This window comes from Protopterus annectens, chromosome 3.part0, assembly GCF_019279795.1.
Source record: "Protopterus annectens isolate FY-2018-M chromosome 3.part0, PAN1.0, whole genome shotgun sequence".
NCBI lineage: Eukaryota > Metazoa > Chordata > Ceratodontiformes > Protopteridae > Protopterus > Protopterus annectens.
Window position 1 is genome coordinate 513,065,446 of NC_056731.1, and position 22,335 is coordinate 513,087,780.

Below are 22,335 nucleotides of genomic sequence, written 5' to 3' on the forward strand. Positions count from 1 at the left end.
TTTTAGATGGCATGTCTTATGACCTCCACCTTTTCTTTTGGAGAACCAAAAATCTGTACAGTTTGATTGAGGTTGACAGAGATCATGCCAGAACCTACTGATCTTATAATGGTCTTCCAGGCCTAGACAAAGTGCTGCTCCTCCAGGGACATCCTTAGATGACAGAGCTGGTGTTTCTGAGACAGTGGAGTAACCCACAGGACAGATTTGGTCAACATAGTAGGGGAAAAAGACCATCTGACACTTAAGAATATTCGTTTGAAAAAGTTTTGGGGAGCAAACCAGATGCAGAAGACAAAAACCTGAGGGGAAATTAAAAGGCTCTCCAGAGTAGGCAGGGCCTGCTTTCTTTTGTCAATCACTGATAAGTTAATTTCAGAGTTAGCCAAAAATTATCTGTCCGTAGCAAAAAAAAAAACATACAGAAAGCATACCACCACTCCTCGTTTGAAAGGGCTTCAACCATACCATCTTGCACAGTCACACTACTGATGCTACTGCTCTTCTCACAGCATCAGCACAAAGTTACTGCATGCTGTATGGCAGTCAATCCTTTATAAAAGCCATAAGCAAAGTCTTGACTAGCTGTTACTTGCACCCAGATGCAGGGAGGAAGGAAATGTCTTCCACTGTTTGAGCTACTAGGGACAGCTGGAAACTGTTTGGCAATTACTACAGTGGACTAAAGCTCTGTGCTTGTAATGGGATGCTTCATGCACCCAACAAAGAGTTTGATTCCTTCAAACTTCACTTGCCTACTTGCATAGCTCTGAGCAAGTCACCTAAACAGAGTGTGCTCCAAAGTCACCCCTGGGGTAATCTACTGTGCGGGCTTACCTAATCAGCAGACAGCCAAAACTAAAATACAAAATGATGGCAATGTAGCAATATGCTGAAGACAATGAGGCTTACAAGCTTTGTTCTGCTAGATGAGAGAGAGAGATGCAGGAGTCTGCCCTAGGATACTCAGTCAGGCTCTAAGGTCAACCAGGTGCTTGGGGAGGGCATCTGCCTTGGTGCTTTAAAGCTACCTTGGTGGGTTCCACTAAGGGACCACCCAATATTCTCTCACTCTAGTAAATACTCTGGGAGTTTTGAGGAAAGAATAGCTGCCTTAAGCCAGTCTAAAGCAGATTATTAGCCTGAGAATTTCTCTAAAGGAGGTTTCCTTTGCTTGGGAGATGTCTGTTGGGAGTCATTCTTAATTGTATCTAGATAATGGCCTCCAGCTCCACAAAACAAGCAAAGAGGGAATAGATACCATATCTACCTCCTCCACTCTACACTGAAAACTGCTCACATTCTCCATCCAAGTATGGAGGTGACCATGTGATAAGCAAGAACCAGATGTTAGACAAATTGGAATAAGGAAGGCCTGCACTGAATCGGACATCTGTACCAAGATATTTTATCAGGGTGCATATTGGTGAGGACAGGTTATCAATATGATCTCAAATCAGTCAAGGATGGAGGTAGCAAACTATGCTGTAGAATCACCGGGTAGACCCTTTTCACTTTGTGACACTAAGCTGTACTGGACCGAGGAAAGCTTATAATCAGTCCTCAGTCCAAAATGCAATCCCTTTGCTGATGTCAAGTAGGGCTCTGAGGACCACTCCTCAGGATCAGGCCAGCTGTCCAGTTGCAAGTATGTTCTGGTCATATGACCAAGACATGGGGGACACCTCCCAAGGTGATCACTGAGGGGAAGAATTTTGCACAGGCCACTCAATATTCACAGAAAAATATGGCACATGAACCACAGCTCACTCGGACTAAGGGGCAGTGACAGATGGGAATGGAGGTACGACCATAGAAATGCACTTTGAAGGGTATGAAAATGTCTGCTTTCAATTTTCTTCATGTTCTAATAAAGCTTTGGCATAAGTCCTTTCAGATACCCCCATACTTTAGAAATCTAGGCAAGAACTCTTATTCACTCTGAAGACACAACCCCTGTTTTAAGTAATTAGATCAAATATCTGCAGTTCTTGCAGTGCTATGTCATGCTCCTCTCTCAAGCAATACAGAACAGGATGGTGTGGTCTGACCTGTGACTCGGTGGCTGTATGAACACCTTAATGGTGTAGCTGCTTCAAATTCTACAATTAATTTTCCACAACAAATACCAAGGAAGATATCCAAAATATGCAAGTGCGAGAAAGAAAAGTACAGCTGTGTTACACTTACCATAACTGTAAATGCTCAAGTAGATCAGTGTTGTACTGATTCTTGGGTGTCCCTGTCATGCAGAAGCCCACAACCAGCCCAATTCCCACAGTCTTTGCAGCATCCCTAGTTGACAGACAGAGGACTGGCATCTGGATGTCAAGGTGTAGGGGGGGTGTCTAGTCAGCTCCATCTTTAGGTCTTTCTGGGCTATGTTAGGCAGTCTGATGACTGGAAGGGTTGTGTTGTCCTGTAGCATCAAAGTGTAGTCAAAGCAGTTAGGAAGATTCCAACCATGGACTAGGAGTAGAGGAATGAGATGATTATGAATAAATACCTGGCTAGGAAGAGGAAGAAAAAAAAGACATTAGGGCAGGCCAGCAGAAAGAGGGACAGAGGGTAGAAATTTGTACTGCAACATTGATCTATTCAGTCTACAATTATGGTAAGTGCAACACACATTTTCTATGTTCTTTGTACTCAGTGTTGCAGTAATGATTCTTGGGAGGACTCCCAAAGGTTAAAGTTAGGCACTCTGATGGCTCCCTAGGATAGCAGGCTATGTAGGAGAGCAGTAGCAAATCCTGCCCTAGCCTTGGTAGCAATGCCTAAATAGTAATGCTTGGTAAAGGTTTGGACAGAGATCCATGTGGCAGCTTCAGAATGACCTGAGTAAGAGCATCTTTTAGGAAAGCAGTGGTGAGTGCCCTGTGTCTCGGAGTGAGGACTGTTATGGGCTTAACATGATTAGCATGACAATTTAATGCAACTAGCTACCAATTTTGAAATAGTCTGTTTAGAGACAGGTCTACTTCTTTCCCTTCTACAAAGGCCACTAGCATTTGTTTTGCTCTATGTGGGAACTTTGTTTTGTTATAACACCTAATCTGTCTCTGTACTTCCAGGGAATATAGGATTTGTTCAGCTTTATTTTGCAGATTTAGAAAGAACACTGGCAAGTGAACAGCTTGATTCAAGGATAGTTCAGATTCTACCTTGGATATAAAGAGCGGTCAAGTTTTAAGGTTTACCCTGTCTCTGTGAAAAACAATGAAAGGTTCTTTGCACATCAGGGCTTGTAGTTCTAAGACCTGTCTGTCTGGAGTAATAACTATCAGGGTGTTCTTCCATGCAAGTGTGCTGATTCAAAAAGGTGGCAAGGCGAGTTTTTCTATCACACAATTTAAGTCTCAAGAAGGGACAGGGTTTCTGCTGGGAGGTCTTAGATGTATAAGCCCTTTTAGGAATTGTTTCAGGTGTGAGCAAGACAATTTGGGGGGATGGGGAAGGCATGTAGAGATGGCAGAAGCATGCACCTCAATACTGGAATAATAAAGGCCCTGCGGAAATAATCCAGAAAGGTATTCCAACTTTTCATTTATGTCTGCATGAGGAGGTGACACTTGGTCTGGCATCAAGAAGAAAATCTTCCCCAAAGGATAAGTATGAGTTTCTGGTGGTTGGTTTCCTTGCCTTTGCCAGACAGCAGAGTTGTCTGCATTTTTTGGGTTTAACAAACTATCCTCAATGTTGTTAGTATGTGTGTGGTCAGGTGTAGAATGACAGATACCTTTAGCTGGGTAGATCACCAGTGGAAGAATGCAGTAACTCTGGGTAGATAACCAGTGGAAGAATGTAGTAACTCCCTTTGCTGAGAGTCAGGAGGAGGAGGAAGAACCAGTGCTGCCTTAGTCAGAAGGGGGCTATAAGTACCACACACAGCCTGAGCTCACCTTTATCAGTACCATAGGGATAAGGGGCAATGGAGGAAAGGCATACAGGAAGAGTTATTTGCATTTGAAACTGTAGGAGTCTGTCCATGTTTATGGCTGGAGGATTCTTGAGCAGAACCTTTTTTGTTGTCTCATATATACATTGATGCACCCACTGGTGGGTGAGGTCCAAGAAAATCTCTTCAGCATCCATTCTTTGGGGTCCAAAAGGCTCCTTCTCAGAGAAATTCCTATGGTTTTGTTCTGGCCCAAGATGTATGATGCTACAAATGTCCATTGCAATTCTTGTGCCAATAGCCAAATCTTTGTCAGACTACAGTGTTAGGAATGCATTCCCCAGGCTTGTTTATGTACCATGTAACTATGGTGTTGTCAGTCCAAATCTGCAGTATTCCTGGGTTCAGTCTGAAACACTGCCAGCTTCTCTTTCAATATGTGGTTTCCTTTGCTCTGGGGTAGAGATGCCCTGCACCTTCAGGAGTCCTAAGTGTGCTCCACAGGCTATTTCTGAACATTCTGTGGTGATGGCCTTGTCTCTTGTAGAGAGAAATTTGCACCTGGATTCTGCAAGATGATGTCCCTCCAAAGTAGCTCCTTTTTTAGACAGAGGAGAACAGATACCAGGGTTTCCAGAGGTTAAGAATGCTGTTCCAAAGTGTTTTTAGAAATCATTGGAGTGTTCTCATGAGTAGTTTTGCAAGGGGAATCATTAAATTCCAAAGTTTCTCAGGCATTCCCTTACACATAATGTCTGCCTTGCCAGTAGCCTATGCAGCCAGTTTTTAGGAACAGAAATCTTGTCAAAGTAGGAAGGCTTTTTGCTGTACTGCATCTATTAGTGTGACCAGAAAGTGAATTCTTGTCTGAGGCCATGGTTGGGACTTGTAGAGTGAGGTCTACCTGAAAGCAGTCCATGGTAACTTGCAAGAAAGCTCCAGGATGGATTTTCACCTAGATGAGGCAGTCATCTAGACAAGGTTAAATGTGCACCCCAAAAGATTCTGGAATGGGTTATTAGTGGAGCTAGGTATTTCATGACAACTCTGGGAGCAGTTTATTAGTAGTACAATCCTGCTGGCACAAACAAAAGATATTTCGTCTGCTTTTTGTAATAGGGATGAAAGGGTAGGTTTCCCTCAGGTAATGCAATCATGTAGTCTTATTGAAAGATCATGGGTAACAGTTTTTGAAGGATTAACATTCCGAATTGGGAAGGTACAGGAACTTTTATGAGAGGTCTAAGATTGTTCTCTAGGTGCATTCCTTTTTCTTGGGATTAAAGATACTGGAGTAAAATCCTATTGCCTGAGGAGGAATTGGTTCAATGGACCCCCCCCCCCGTCGTAGGAATATGAACGAGATGGGGGGGAACCCCTCTTAGTCTTTTGCACTGAATGGGATAGCATGTTTAGGACCAACTGTTCCCCAATAATGAGTTTCCACTGTTGTGGGAAAGACAGGCTCCCTTGCTAGAGGAGAGGAAGGAGGAATGAGTTTGGGGAGTGAGCAGCGGTGGGTGCTGTGCATAGTCACAACTGTTCTCAGGGGGGAATAGGGTCCTTGGAACCCCAAGGTCTAAGGATATAATCTGGTTGCCACTTTCTAGATGGTCACGGTCCCTTTGTTCAGGGAGGACCACCCTCTTTTCTTGCCTAGGAGGCAGAGGACAAGGTTTATAAAAGAAATTCGAATTATAGCAATGCGTGTGAGAGAGAATTCTTTCACAGTTTTAATTTGTGATCCTTTTTGTCCAATTTCTCAAAAACTATCTGCACAGAGGGTATCCAGGAGTTTGCCTTTACTTGGACAGAGGCTGAGTCCTCAGCCAGACATGTCTACGAGTGACAGAACTAGTAACAGCTGCTCTACATAAAACATCATAATCACACTTTACAGAAAGCCTGGTACCTGCAGTCCTGATCTTCCTGTCTCCTGCATGTCCCCTTATAAGGCCTTGTCTTTAATACCCTCTGCCTTAATAACAATTTGTTCCTGAAAGGATTCTAAGTACTTTAATATTGGAAAGCAATTAAGCACCCTCATATAGAGGCTAGAAGATATACATGTCTTTTTGTCAAACCTAACAATCTAGTTTCTTTTTCATTTGCTAAAGGGTATTTAACTGCACCCTTAGTGGCACGCATGGTGGATTCAGTAAACGCTACCGAGGGATGTTCTTGTCGACTGTTGTGGAGGTTCTTTTGGGTGTCAACCTCTCTATAGAAACCATCTCTTTTTCTAAGGGCAGGTGACAGTGTGTCAGGCTGCAGAGACAGATGCAATCAAAATTTTCATCTAGAATTATATGAACTGGAGGAATAGTCAGTGGGTTGGGAGATGGTAGGCTTAGGAGTTTGTGCTGAGAAAATTCTTTGCTCTTCCAATAAAAAGCCTCTTTCATGTTGTGGATAAATCCTCATGGGAGAAGCAGTAGACAACTCTTCTTTGGATTCTGAGGAATCAGATTCCTACTGAAGAGAAACATCCCTTCTTTTACTGGGACAAGCTTCAGAAGCAGGCAGCTGTGGCTGGCTACTTCATTAGGACCAGGGATTCCTGGACTACCTTAAGCAGGTCCTATGCCTCAACCTCCCCTGAAGCAGCTGAAGACTGGGTAAGTAGGCTGAGGCAAACTAACTGATCACTCTGGTTTTGCCATCCATTTAGAAAGCAATGCCTCAGTATGCGGTCAGGTAACTGCAACCTGCTCCCAGTTTCCTGAAGTTTGTTCATGCACAACAGCCAAAGAAGAAAAGCTATATCTCCCTCAGTAACCAACACTCAAATGTAGAAAACCGAAACCTTTAGAACAGCTTTGGACCCAACTTTAGCACTGAAGTATCCTTAACTGAATGGCTTGCTGCCATGTCAGCCTCCTGAGAGGTCATGTCAGAGTGCTCGGGTCTAGCACTCGGACCAAGGGTCTGCAAAGGCACCTCTGTAGAGTCATCGTCTGGCTTGATTATAGATGCAAAAGGTTCCCAGTCATCCACTGTATCATTTCCCTTCATTTTTTTTTGTCTTTGTGTTTCTTGGGAATGGAACCAGCTGAAGTCATGACATGTGAATAGGAAGAAACATCTGGGCAGAGGACACCCTATGGGCTGCAAGGACTTCATCCCTATGCTTAATAATTTTAGATCAAAACCTAGCATAACCATGACATCTAAAAACATTGTGCTGAGCCCCCCCCCCCCAAATAAATAAATAAATAAAACAGACAAAAGGAATTAATCTTCATGCAGGATACATAGGCAACTCTGCAGAAAAACAAATCAACCAGACTGCAAGCATCAGATAAAATGTAGCAGCACACTGAAGTGAATAACTAGAATAAACTCAAGATAGCATCAATGGATGCTCCTCTTACACCCGGACGTCCAGACCTCAGGCCTCAGATGTCTGTCTGTAAGGAATAATACAAAAAGTCTGGGAATCAGGCCAGTTACGACTTCTGCATAGCAAGCAGATCAAAAACCCAAGAATCAGTATTGCACCACTAACTATAATCATCATTTGAGGTTTTCAAGATCAAGAGTCTCCTAATGTGATGCATTACATCACAATCTGATTAAACAGTGGGTGCATTTGCCCCTGAATGTGAGATATTCAGAGAAAGTACAGTTGTGTACACTTACCATAAATGTAGATGTCTGAGTGTATTCACTGTTGCAGTCATCACTTGTGGGTTATCCCTGCTGTGGTAGCCCTCAGCAGGCCCGAATACCAGAGTCAATGTTTTTCTGTGTCATCTGCAGTTGCCTGTAGTCTGACATCAGGTTGTCAGTGCTATAAAGCAAGGCAGCCAACATTATTACATCAGGTTTTCTTACCCTAAACCATCAGAAGCATAAGGAAATGATGTGAAGTGATCCTGGTGGCTAAAAGCCACCATGGGAAGCTTATGTCCCCCCTAGGGGAAGAGGATACAAGGGGGATGGAAACCAGGACTGTAGCTAAGAATACACGCAAACATATACATTTATGGTAAGTGTACACAACTGAACTATGTTCTTCATGTTTCACTGTTGCAGTCATCACCTGTGGGGGTATTCCCAAAGCTGAGGAGAGGGGTGGAATAATAGGTTAGAGCCCTAGGCATGGGTCAGCAAGCCCTGCAGAACTGCACAGGCAAACCCTGCCCTAGACTTAGAAAAAAAAGGTAGGTGGTAATGCTTTGTAAAGGTATGGACAGAGGTCTGGGTGGCAGCTTTCAAGATGTCCCTGGTGGGGACTCTTCTAAGGAAGGCTGTGGAAGTGGAGGCTGCCCTAATGGAATGGGTATGAATAGACTTGGGGGGGTTCCCATGTAGTCTGTAGCAGAAATGGATACAATGTGATATCCATTTGGAAATGGTTTGTTTGGAAATGGCCTTCCCTCTGCCCCTGGGGCAAAGCTGACAAGCAGCTGGTCTGTTTTTCTGAAGGGTTTAGTATGGTCCAGATAGTATCCGAGTTGTCTGTACACATTTAGTGAGTGCAGGATTCTTTCGCCATTGTTTTGAAGGTTGGGAAAGAAGGTGGGTAGGTGCATGTCCTGGTTGAGGGTCACATCCGATATCACCTTGGGCATAAATGAGGGGTTAGTCCTCAGGGAGACCCTGTCTGCATGGAAAATGATGAAGGGCTGAACAGCCATGAGTGCCTAAAGTTCTGAAACCCGGGTCTATTTATTTCTTGTGAAAGCCGAATCGGTCGAATACAATTTGCACGACTCATAACAAGTGAAACGCGAGTACGTCGAATGCACTAAACCATGAAAGTGGAAGTATCAAATTTGCATAGTTGGCCCATCTGCGGAATAGCTCCATAAGGTAAGTGTGCGATAGTTAGGGACCTTAGGGCTAAGGTGCAGGTTAAGGTAAGTGCATAGATAGGTAATGTATGTAAGGTTTAGTTAAGTGTGTGTGTGTGTGTGTGTGTGTGTGTGGAATATTTAGTTTGTTTGGGTATAGCTCAGTAGGGTAAGTGTGCGGTAGTTACGGACCTTAGGGTTAAGGAGGGGTTAAGGATAGTGCATAGATAGTTGTGTATGTAGGGTTTAGTGTAGGATTAGAAGTAGGGTTTTGGTGCTTTACTTTAGGGTTAGAAGTAGGGTTTTGGTTAGTGTGTGTGTGTCTGTTTTTTTTTACTGTGTTTCGATAGGTAATATGTTGCAGGCAGTGGGGTTGGCCGATTATGAGAGATTGAGATTTCTAATTTCGTGGTTTAGTGCATTCAACATACTCACATTTCGCTTGTTGTGTCACGCAAATTGTATTCGACCGATTGGCTTTCGCAGGAATAAAGTAGACCCCTGAAACCCTGCTGGCTGAGGTGATAGCTAGTAGGAAGACAGCCTTCCAGGAGAGGTATTTCAATTCTGTTGAAGCAGCAGGTTCGAAAGAAGGTAAGGTTAGTTTTTCTAAAACATAATGCAGGTCCCAGGCTAGCATGGGAGGCCTTCTGGGAGGTCTGATATTAGAAGCCCCTCTGAGGAATTGTTTAATCAAATGATGAGAGAAGAGGGGTAGGTCTGAATTGTAATGGGTTGATATGGCTGAGGCATGTACTTTAATAGAAGAGGAGAGGCCACTTTTGAGAAACTCGTCTATAATCCAAGATAAAGAGGGATGGAAGGATGACAGGTATCGTCTCCAGGAGCAGAATCTTTTCCATTTCCCTGTGTAAGATTTTCTGGTGCTGGGCCTTCTGTCCTCTGTGAGAATGTCTAGGACCTGTTTACTTAACAGGGACTCCTTGTTAGCTTTTCAGGTATAAGCCATACTGAAAGATTGAGTGTCTGCAAGTCTAGGTGCAGTATCTTCCCCCTCACCTGGGTCAAGAGGTCTGAGATCAGGGGAAGCTGCTTGGGGGGCTGTATGGTCAGGCTGTGCAGTAAGGGGTACCAATGCTGTCTGGGCCAATCTGGAGCAATGAGGATAGACTTTGGGCTCTACTCCCTTATTTTGATTAGTACCTTGGGAATAAGGGGCAGAGGAGGGAATGCGTACACAAAGAGGGAGTTCCAGGGGAAGGTCAAGACATCCACCTTCCATGCTAGGAGATGATACTCCCTGGTACAGAACATTTGCAGCTGGTGGTTGAGATCTGAGGCAAAGAGATCCACCTCTGGAGTCCCCCACTCCTGAGTGATTTGCAGAAAGATTTCCCTGTGAAGCTGTCATTCATGGGTGTCCAGTAAGTTTGTGCTTAGGTGGTCTGCCAGAGTGTTGTTGACCACTGGTAGGTATTGGGCAATTAGGTGTAGACCCCATGGTGCCAGGTATCAGCTGTCAGTTAGAGGCTCATGGCTAGCCTGCACAGAGGGTAAGATTGGGTCCCCCCCTGTTTGTTGATATACCACATTACTGTGGTGTTTGTTTTTATAAGGAGAACCCCTGGCCTGAAATGGGAGTTTAAAGGATGTCAGAGCCTATTGTACTGCCATCATTTATTTCTGATTGATGTGTAAGTGAAGGGACCTTGGGTGCACCTGCCTGCTAGGTAAGCACCCCAAGCAATGTCTGAGGCATCGGTGGTGATGGTCTGGCCGGTAGGGTGGAGGGTGAAGGGAAGAACCTTGTTCTTGGCACAGGCCTCTGCCCCCCAGAGAAACTCGGCACTTATACATGGGATCAGAGGGAGAGAGGTCTCTAGAGACTGAGTGCTGGCACCAAAGGTTCTTCAGATACCACTGAAGTTTTCTCATGTGAAGCCTGGCCAGAGAAATTAGAAGGATGCAAGCTGCCATGTATCCCAGGGCTTGCAGGAACTTCCTCGCAGTGAGGTGACTTCTGGAAGCCAGCTGGGTAAAGTCGAGAGGCAGGGAGCTCTGCTTTTCTGGAGATAGGAAGGCTATTTGGGATGCTGTGTCTAGCCGAACTCCCAAGAAAATGATCTTTCTGGTGGGAGTTTGCTTTGATTTATCTCATTGATGGTGTACCCTAGGGAGGTTAGGAGGGATTTGACAAAGAAAAGGTCCTGGAGCAGCTTTTCTTTGCACTCTGCCTGAATGAGGCAGTTGCCCAGGTAAGGGCAACTGCCTCATTCAGGCAGAGTGAATGAGGCAGTTGCCCAGGTAAGGGTAAATCTGTATATTTCTCTGTTTGCAAAATGCTATGGCCAGGGCTAAGCATTTGGTGAATATTCTGGGTGCCGTAGGTAACCCAAGAGCAGTGCAGAGAACTGAAATCGTCGTGATCCTGCTCTAAAGGTGCAGGGATTTCCTGCAGGACTCCCTTATTGGGGTGTGGAGGTAGGCATCTTTTAGGTCTAGGCCACCTAAGCACAAACTTACTTGCTGCTGCAAAGTTAGCATTTTGAATCTGGGGACCACAAGGGAGGTGTTCAGAATGGATAGATCCAGGATGGGGCGCCAAGTGCCCTCTTTTCTGGGAACAAGGAATAGTCTGGAATAAAAAGCCTTTGCCTGTTTGTTCTGAGGGGATAGGTTCTACTGTCCCCTGGGATATGAGAGTTTGGACCTGTTTCAATGCCTCTACCCACTGATTTGGAGGTAAGTCTGGGCACCCTCTTGGAATTGGGAGTTTGCTGAAAGAGAATTTGTATCCCTGAAAAATGATCTTTAAGACCCATTGGTCCTTTGTTACACAAAGCCAATTTTCTTTGAAGAGGGAGAGTCTTCCTCCTAGTTTTTGATGTGTGAAGGGAGGGTAGAGGGAGGAGGGGGAGTCATTGTACATTTTTGCCATAGAAGGGTTGCTTAGAACTCCCTGCTGTTGGGGCTGAAGTGGTCCATTGTTTGCTTCTCTGCTGGCCCTGGGATAGAGGCCTGGATATTCTGTCCCTGTGGGGCTTACCCTGGCCCTGTCTGCTAGGTACAGGGAAGGACCAGTGCTTAAAGGGAAAAGTTCCTGCTGAACCTGGGAGGTTGAACCTGAAAGAAATTTTTTACTGCTTGCATAGATTTTGCTTTGTCTTCCATCTTTTAAGCACCTCTTCTGCTTTTACTCCAAATAAGCACTCCTTATCTAGGAGTGCATCAGTAAGTTTAGACTTGACATTATCAAGGAGAGGTTGTTCTTTCAGCCATGCATGTCTCCTAATGACAGATCCTGTCACTGCTGCCCTGCTAGAGGCTTCTAGGGCATCATATCCACAGTGTAATGAGTGTTTGGTCACTTGACAAGCAGAGTGCAGTAAATCTGCTGACTCTTTTGAATTGCCACAGTCAGGAAAGGTAGAAATCTTTTGTTTTAATAGTTCCAATGTGTGTTGCTGAACTTTTAACATATGGAACTGACAATTAAGTGCTCCAACAGCTAAGGTTGCAGAGGTGTATACTTTTTCCCCCCCCTCTGGAGAGATCTGGAGCCCCACCCCTTCAGAGGTCTGGAGTCCTTGTCAGAAGGAATAGGATTCTTGGCGAACTAGTCTTAGCTCTTTTAGGTCCCTGTGTAATGACCTCTGGGTCTGCAGCAGGATTTCTGTACAGGTATTTGTGAGAATCTCTGTAATACCTGTCAGGTTTACTGGGAGCAGGAGGGAGGGTATCAGGGGCTAAGCTGGATTCATGGGAAACATCATCCACCACTTCTAAAATAGGGAGGATGGCCAGGGGTCTGTACTGGGGCAAGTCCTGAGATTCCCAATGGAAATGTTCCCTGAGGGTGTGAAGGGTTTCCCCAAAGGAAAGGTCCTCTGGAGTGGATGCAGAAGGGATAGATTCCTCTGCATCTGAATCTTCATAAGCAGTCAGAGACTGCTGTTCCTCTTCAAGATCTGAATAGTCAGATTCCTCAGAATCCTGTTCTGTCATAATTTTTGGAGAAGGGTGCCTTTTCCTTTTAGAAGTTGTGGCCTGACTACCCCAGATAAGGGAGATGACATCTTCCACCATTTTAAGCATTTGTGCTTGGGGTGGTGGTGCAGGAGCAAGATGGTAGCTAGAAGCAGATTTCCTAGGAGGCTTCTAGGCCTGAGAGAATCCATTGGTCTGAGAGAGATGGTAGTTGGATGAGAAGTCATCGTTTTTTGTCTAGATTTGGTAGTTCAAAAGGCCTCCTCAGAAGCCGGTGCATGTGTCACAGCTCTGGACCGAACTGAGGCAGAGATAGCCAAAGGCTCAGAAGACAAAGAAGATTTTTGCAGCATACCGGACTCCGAAAGGATCTCGGTAGAGGTCTGCATAGATATCGAATCGGGCATCAGGGGCTGTGAAAGCACCTCACTAAATTCCGGAGAACTGACGACCTGCTTAGCGGTAGCATCGTCAGAGGGCTTAGCCTTGTGTGGTCTGTCTCTATCCTTATCTCTGCATTTTTTCAGAATGTCCACGGATTGTTGGCTGATGGACGCCATATCAGAATGCGGAACACGAAAATAACTGTCTACAAAAAGAGCTCTACGGCGAATGGTTCTCACATTAAAGAGGGCACAGAACCGGCAATGGGGGACGTCATGGTCTGGGCCTAAACAAGTGATGCAGTAAGAATGGAAGTCTCGGTGTAGGATCTGCTTTCCACAGGTGAGACAATTGTTAACTTTTTCGGACATCAGTTAGTGCAAGAAAATCGGGTCCCCAATGGGGTACTTAGCTTTAGACGTTTTCAGCTGAAATTCAACCTCTGGTAGCGTCTGACTGGCACTTGTGTGAATTGCTTCTGCTACGTGCTCCACAGCAAGAAAGACTGGTGTAATGTCAACTGCCTTGCTTTACAGCACTGACAACCTGACGTCAGACTGCAGCCAACGCAGAAAAGCTTTGACTCTGGTATTCGGGCCAGCCGAGGGCTACCACAAAGGTATAACCCACAGGCAATGACTGCAACAGTGAAACATGAAGAACATGAACATCAACAGATTCAGAAAGGAAGCCTACCCCAGTCACACAAGCAAGGATGGATTCTCCATTACAAGATCCTTTCCTGAAGTCCACAGCTCTCTAAAAAGCCACATTGAATCCTGATGGGCCTTTTTAGCCAAGAAATGAATGGCTGCCCATCTTGCTATATTACTCCAAACAAAAGCACATTCTTCTGACAGAAAAAAAAAAGTGTCTTACTCATCAGGGGTCCTCCCTAATGCTCCCAAAATTAATTAGATGGTGTGGCATTTGTCAGTTCAGCAGCAGCAGAATGCCATGATTTTCGGACAAGGATTGATATATTTTTCTGGCAGAAGAATTGTCAAACCCAGAAAACCTTAATGGGACAACAGTTTTCTTTTGGATGGTAGGTAAGGGAATGTCCATAAAAACAGTTCAATCTTGGCTACATTACCTCTTACACCTGTTTGATCAGAGACCCTTGACACTTTACTGTTGAAGTATTTCAGTCTGCCATATCAAATGTCCATTATTAAGACGCCTTTGGCAATCACCAAACTGCAAGGCCTTATGAAATAAATTCTTATTCAGCTCTTTAGAGACTCCAGTCACCTGTAGGACCTCAGAATTACACTAGCAACACTCACTTTTCTTTCCTACATGGCAAAACATATGGGGGTTATGTACTCACCATAATGTTATATATGTGTTGCTCATTTTCATTTTTCTTCAACTGATTGGTTTCACATCCAACTCTGCCACTTCTTCCAGACCCTCATATCTAAACTCTCCTCCCTTTACCCATAATACCCTGTCAGCAGAACATACCTCAGGTAGACTTTGCTGCTCATAGGAGTCAATGGATAATACCTTATGAGTACTCAAGATGGTACAGAATAAGAAAAAGCTGGAGCTCAAACAAGGAACAACAGTTCCCCAAAGTAATACCCTTAAGCCTCTCCAGGAGTAAAGGGAAGGGGTTAGGAGGATGAGAAGTTTAGGAAGAATGACAATGTACAACACAGATAGTACAGTTGTGTAAATCTTATCATAATGGTAGATGTCCTTCTCTTCACTGCTGCAGTATTCATAACAGTAGGGATCCCCTGCTAGTGGTAGTCAGACATCTGGTCAGTACACCAAAGCCATTAGGTTGCTTTAAGGTACGCCGTATGACACACATTCTGTTCACCTAGAACAGGGCATAAAGGTGATGTCCAGCTGTACCAACCTTGCTAAATTAAAACTAAACTCTTAATAAACATGTAGCTATAGCAGGTGCCTACATCTCACCAGGTAACAACATTGCCACTATGGAGAAACTTTTATACCGGATGTCTATCTCCCATCCACAAGAGACCATACTCTTAGGAGATTTTAACAAACTGGTCCGACTGTACCAAATACAATCCCTGTACCCATATCAACCTCCATGGCTTTACCCAAACCATAGACAACCCCACATGAATCGATAAGAAATCCAAGTGTCACTCTATCCTAGATTGGATACTTCTGTCTGACCCCACCATAGCACATCAATCAGGCTGCCTACCAGACAGCTTGAGCGATCACCAACCAACCTACCTTATTAGGAATAAATCCCACCACAGTAACCAATCCACCCTTAGAATAGTTCGCAACAAAAAACCCCTCAAAACCAAGGACCTAAACAATAACCTAAAATACTGTAATTGGTCTCCCCAAAAACACCTACCCCTAGATGAGGCAGTAGATTACTTCAACTCAACCCTTCTCAAAATTCTAAACCATCATGCACCAGCCCAAACCATCAGAGTTAAGACAAACTATGCCCCTTGGTTAACAAAAGAAACTAAATCCATAATGAGGGACAGAACCAGAGCCTGGGCTCAATATCATAAGCTTAGAGCCACAGCCTCAAAACAAAACTACTCAGCACTCCGGAACATGGCCAAACAACTTATAAAACTTGATAAGGCCAAATACTACACAACCTTACAAGAAAAACACGCTAACAACCCTCAGAAATTCTGGGCCTCAAATAAACTACTGCACCAGGCAAAACCGGCACTCCCACACCCATAGTACCATCCAACAGTGAAGACACCCCCACCCAATTCAACAAATTCTTTACTGAAACAGCCCTCTTTCCAACACTCTAGATAGCACCACCAGCCCCTCACCTTCTCCACCCCCTACAAACCCTACTACACAACAAACTTCCTCTACCTTCTCCTTGTCTCCAGCACCAACAAAACTTATTACTAAACTCCTCAAAAAATTAAAACCTACCACATTATCTGCTGACAAACTTCCTGCGGAGTTCCTTCAACTATCAGCAGAAACCATATCCTACCCAGTATCCATCCTCATAAATAGATCAATATCTGAATGCAAAGTACCAAACCTGTGGAAAATATCCCACATTATTACACTCCACAAAGGCGGAAGCTCTCTTGAGCTGATCAACTACCGCCCAATCACAATTTTATCACCTTTATCAAAAATATTAGAAAAAGTAGTACATACACAACTAATGCAATACCTCCTAAAAAATAACCTTATATCAACTTCTCAACACGGCTTTCGACCCTCCCATAGTACCACAACCGCACTACTGTCATATACCAATATAGTCAACACCCATAGAAACAATGGACTTTTTGTATCATCTGTTTTCTTGGACTTATCAAAAGCCTTTGATATGGTCAACCACAGCATGCTTCTAAAAACTCTGTCTACCCTAAACATAAACTCCCACACCATATTGTGGTTCAACAGCTATTAAACTGGCCGTCAACAAACAGTGCTCTAGCAAGACCAACTATCCGCCCTTCTACCTGTAACTATAGGAGTCCCTCAAGGCTCCATACTTGGTCCTTTACTATTCTCCTTATTTTCAAATCAAATAGCTGCATCATCTCCCTCTGTTTCTATAGTTCAATATGCAGATGACACTACTACCATATGTGCCGTCCCTACCTTAAGGGAACTTCAAACAGTAACACAGAATAACTCTACTCTGGCTGAAGCATAGTTTTCTAGCATTAAACTTCTACTCAACCCCCCCAAAAAAAAAAACTAATTATCTTCAGTCCTGGCAGATCTCCTGTACTAAATGACTTCACAATTAACTCAAAGGATAATACCACAATCACCCCAACAACACACACTAAACTCCTAGGAGTAGTAATAAACAACAATCTTAGATTTGACGTAGATATAGCCCAAACAATCAAAAAGGTAAACAAGAAGCTTGGTCTCTTGTATATGAACAGGCAATTCATGACCAGCTATACCAAAGCCACCATTGCAAGAACTCACCTATTATCCACCCTACTTTATGCCTCCCCAATACTGACTTACCTTAATAGCAGAGAGCAAAACAAAATGGCATCTTGCTATAATAAGATTGCAAAGTTTGCTACAGGTGCCTCTAATAGATCCCATCACTGTCTCTCTCTCAAACAGCTCAAATGGATTGCGTTACCCCAACTACTACTTATGACTCAACTCTTCACAGCCCACAAACTGTACTACCTCCCTGACAAAACTCTAGCACTACAGGAACTAATACAGCCCTACACTACCACTCGAACCTTAAGATCAACAGACCAAAATCTCATAAATGTTATCAAACACAAGAATGAAGCAGGTAAAACACTCTTTGGCTGTACAATAGCAAAAATATGGAACTCACTCCCAAAGCACATAACTTCTACCAGCTCTGCTTCACTATTTAAGAAACTACTCAAAACCCACTATATTACCAACTGGCTGTGTCCATGCGACTCCCCAGGCTAATCCACTTACACTGAAGGGTTGCAAGGATTCTGCAAAAGATCACCTCATTACCTACTACTACCCTCTGAATACTTTTATTCCTGCCATGCAATTTTTTTCAAAATAATTTTTCTTGCCAAATAATGTTTTACTCTGTTACTACTGATATATACATCTATGAAGAAATGTTAAATATGGTCCTATATATACAATTGTATGCCTTACGACAGTTTTGTCAAAAAAATATATATATATACAGCACTTTTAGAAGTGTAATTGTTGTATGTGGAGCTTTTCTTCCCGGGCCTCCACTGAAAATGGACCTGTGTCCAGTCGGACTTTCCCAGTCATCAAATGTAAAATAAAAAATAAAAATCCTCAGAACTGACAGCTACCACTACAAGGAAAAAAGGTAATCAGTACATCCCATCAAAACACCAATGAATAGAAGCAAAAAAAAAAAACACATGAAAGGCTGGAACTGCCAACAAATCCACTAGACAACAGAGTATAATATCCAGTGGAAAATGTATTCTGGTACCTCGGCTTTTCGCTTCTATGGAATAATTTAACCAACAGAAATGCACCCTGTTTATATACCAACTGCTGAGCATAACCAATTAATTATTCAATCAACCAATTTAAATCAGTATGGCTGTAAATAAACATTCCCCACACAGTTTAAATACAATCATACATAAACCCCCCCCCTTATATTTATAAAAATCTGTGTTCATTGTTGAAACAATTTGATACAAATATGCATACATATTCAATGACATATTGAATTTTTTATATACTAAATTTTTATTAAGCTAAATAAACAGTTAAATTACTATCAATATTCATGCCTCTAGGGGAGGGCATTCTATAATTTATCATTCTACAGTCCAGTTTAAGTTCATCCTGAGGATGCAACTGTGGGACATCTTTTTCCTAAATACGTTACCTTCTCTTATGGGAGGTATAATAATTTGAAGGAGTTATTAAGAAAGGATGGTTTGATTTGTGGTAAGGCTCAGAGAGTGGGTGCACAAGCATGTGGTACTTGGTTTGTACTAGGATTAAGAATTTAAGTGGGCGCAAACTCAATGGCAGGTTATATGTGGCCAGAGAGACCTTTAATTGTTAACTCCCAGGGTGTTGTGTATATTATTGGATGTGGGTTTCAGCAAACTAAGTGGTATGTTGGGCAACCCAAAAGAAAGGTTAAGGTTAGAATCATGGCGCAATTGAGAGATATTAGAAAATTTAATATGAATAGTCTTTTAACTTGCCATTTTGCATCTGCACGAGAGCTCAGACAGTAGTTTATTTTTGAGTGTGTTGGCACATCCATTTTTGAAGTTTGGGGGGTAATTTTAAGGATTAAGGGGTGGGAAGAGAATGCCTAAAGAAACATCTCCTCCTAAGAAAAGGATATGGTGTCCACCTTCTAAACCAGAAGACCTGGACTGGAACTGTGGCGCAAAAAAAAAAAAAAAGGAGAGAGGAAGCTGTTCAGAGGGGAGGCAAATAGATCTATCTGAGGAGTACCCACTGGTGGACAATGTCCAGAAACACATCCCTGTGAAGCATCCATTCGTGGGATTGAGTTAAGGACCTGCTCAGAGTGTCTGCCACAATATTTTGACCTCAGGGAATGTAAACTGCTTGAAGAGTCACTTGATACTGGACAACCAGAACCCATACCAGGAGTGGCAACCAGCAAAGAAGATACAATCTTGTTCCCCCTGTTTACATACCACATCACTGTGGTATTGTCTGTAAATCCCTTGAAAGCTCCTGGTGAGAAAAAGAGGATAAAAATCTGGAAGCAGAAGAGTGCTCATCTCTGACACTGATGTGCTCTTTCTGTTGAAGAGGTGACCACACCCCCTTACACCTTTAGGGAGCCAAAAGCTGCTCCCCATCAAACATCTGAGGTGTCTCTAGTCTGTAAACAGCTCCTGAGAGGGAAAAGGGGGATGAAAGGGAGCCCAGCATTTTGCAACAACTGCTGAATCCAACAATGAAGTTCCTTCTTGAAACGAGGAAGAGGAGGAACTACAGAGTTTATATGATGCACACGTTGAAGCCAAACTGACTTTAAAAAACACAAACTCTCTCATGTGGAGTCTGACCAGAGTGAGCATACGGATGGTGGAGGGCATGAATCCCAGAGCCCTTAGAAACTCCATGGCTGTGACAGAGGAGGCCAGAGAAAGATTTTAAAAGAAGGTAATGAAGACCTGGGGAGGAGGCAGAGATACTAACACATGCACAAGTCTGAATCCTGCACCCCAGAAAAACATGGTCCTAGGAAGGATTCAGAAAAGACTTTTTGAAATTTATTGTGAACCCTTGGCTTTGCAGAAGAGAAAAGGCAAAATAAAGATTTTGTAAATGGATATCTGGAGAGGATGCCTGAACAGGAGGTTGTCTAAGGAAATACTTGGATCCCCTGAATCCTGCAAAAAGCAATCACAGGTGCTAGGCATTTGGTGAATACCCTTGGGGCTGTAGATAGGCCAGTGGGCAAGCAGATAACTGAAAATGACAGGAAGCAACAGAGAAACACAAAATATTTCCCGAAAAGGGGACAAATAAGGATATGGAGATAAACATACTTGAGATCCAGAGAATCCAGAAAAGCCTGAGGAAGCATTAATGGGAACAAAGTCTGATGGGTTAACATTTGAAAGGAAGGAACTTTCAGAAAAATATTCAAGTGAGAATGATCCAGAATGGGTCTTCAGTACCCTCTTTCCTGGGGACCAAAACCATTCTGGAATAAAACCCCTTCCCCCTTTGAGCAGCTGAAACCTCTTGAATAGTTCTCCTGAGTCAAAAGATCCTGAAGCACCTCTGGAAAAAAGCTCAACTGTTCCTGATGTGGCTGAGGATTTCCCATGAAGGGGGAAAAAATTTCCAAACCAAGAAATACCCTTAGCGAATGATGGAAAGAACCCAAAAATCTTGGGTTATGCTTACCCAAACAGGAAGAAACAGAGAAATATGAAGAGAAAGAGGAATGTGGCTGGGAAGAAACAGGCAGAGAAGGAAAGGAAGGCTTCTAAGCAGGAGGGGTCTGTGTAGACTTGGCTGGGGGAGCCCTCCTACCACTTTTCTTGCCTTTAGGAGGAAGAGAAGACCGTCTTCTAACAAAAGCTGGTTTAGTAGGGTAGTTTCTCTGGAACTTAGGCACTGGTGAAACAAAAAAAGGAAGTTGTGTCTTACCATAACGTTCCATCTATGTTGCTGATCTTCATTCATTCATTCATTACTGATGGGTTTTCGGTTCAGTCCTCAGAACAGAGTCAGCACCGTACCAAGCTTGCATCAGCCAAAAACTCCCAAGCTAAGATTACCCATACTGCCTCTCTCCCCAATGCCTCTGATCAAGTTTGCCCAAAGGACGTAAGGCAGAGGCTTTTTCTGCTCAGAATACTCTAAACCAGGGTAATGGACCACATCCAAACCACCAGGAGCCTACTGGAGGGGGACAGAGGGAGGGGAGAAATGAATGAAGATCAACAACATAGATGGAACGTTATGTTAAGATAACTTCTTTATCTAATGTTGTTAATCTTCATTCATTCCTTACTGATGGGACAGAGTCCCGAGCTTCTTTGTATCCTGGGTGGCCCTAAGGAAAAATATTTCTGAGCACCATTGAGCCAAAGGAAGCTCTCCCCCTGGAGACCAAGTCCAGTTTTGAGTAACAAAGGTATGTGGAGTGGCCCAAGTTGTCACTGCACAAATGTCATCCATGGAAGCTCTAGAAAAAAAGGCTACCAAACTTGGCATAGATCTGGTTGAATGGGCTTTGATCTTATCTGGTAAGGGAAGTTTGTTATAATGGTAGACAAAACATATAGAATCCTTAAGCCATTTTGATAAGGTAACTTTAGAAACTGGCTTTCCTAGTTTTGGTCCAGCATAGGTTGGATTTCCTGAATGCTTTTGTCTTGTCCGGGTAAAAACGTAATTGTCTATGTACATCCAGTAAATGAAGGCAGTATTCTCATTTATTTGAGAAATTGGGAAAGAAAACTGGCAAGTCAATTGTTTGATTCACAGTAAATTCAGAGACTACTTTGGGCAGAAAGGAAGAATTAGTCCAAAACGATACTCATATCTTTGTGAAAGATCATGTAAGGCCTTTTGATGCATAATGCTTGAAGTTCATGTATTCTCCTTGCTGATGTAATGGCTACTAAAGAGAGTTTTCCAGGATAGAAATTTAATATCACAAGAGGAAGCAGGTTCAAAGGGTGGCCTAGTCAGAACCTGTAATACTAGTGAGAGATTCCAAGATTTAATGGGGTCTCTAATAGGAGGTCTAATATGAGAAACCATCTTCAGAAATGTTTTACAGAGGTGATGAGAAATCAGGGATGAATCCCCAAAACCATTATGAAAATTAGAACTAGCACTTAAGTGAACTCGAATCATAGAGGCTGCAGCTCCTGATTGCAGAAGGTATGACAGATAAAAGAGTACATCTGGGACAGAGGCTGAACACAGACCTACATTGTTGTCGCCAGCCCAGAAAAAAAATCTTTTCCACTTTTCATGATACAATTTCCTGGTGGATAGTTTGTGTGAAGCCAGAAGGATGTCACGTACAGGACAGGAGAGATTCTTCTGCCTGGCAATTATTAGAAGTGGAGAAACCAAGCTGTGAGCTTGAGACTGTGAATGTTTGGCTGAAGTAACCCTTGGAGGTACGATAGCAATTCTGGAGTTGGATCCAGAATCCATGGTTTGTGAACTAAATGAGGCCAAAGGAAGGGAAACCAAACTTGATGGGGCCAGAAGGGAGCAATGAGGATCACTCTGCTTCTCAACCAAAGGGCTCTCTTTTAAGAAGTGTGGTATCAGCAGAATGGGGGAAAGGTGTATAGCAGTCCCATGGGT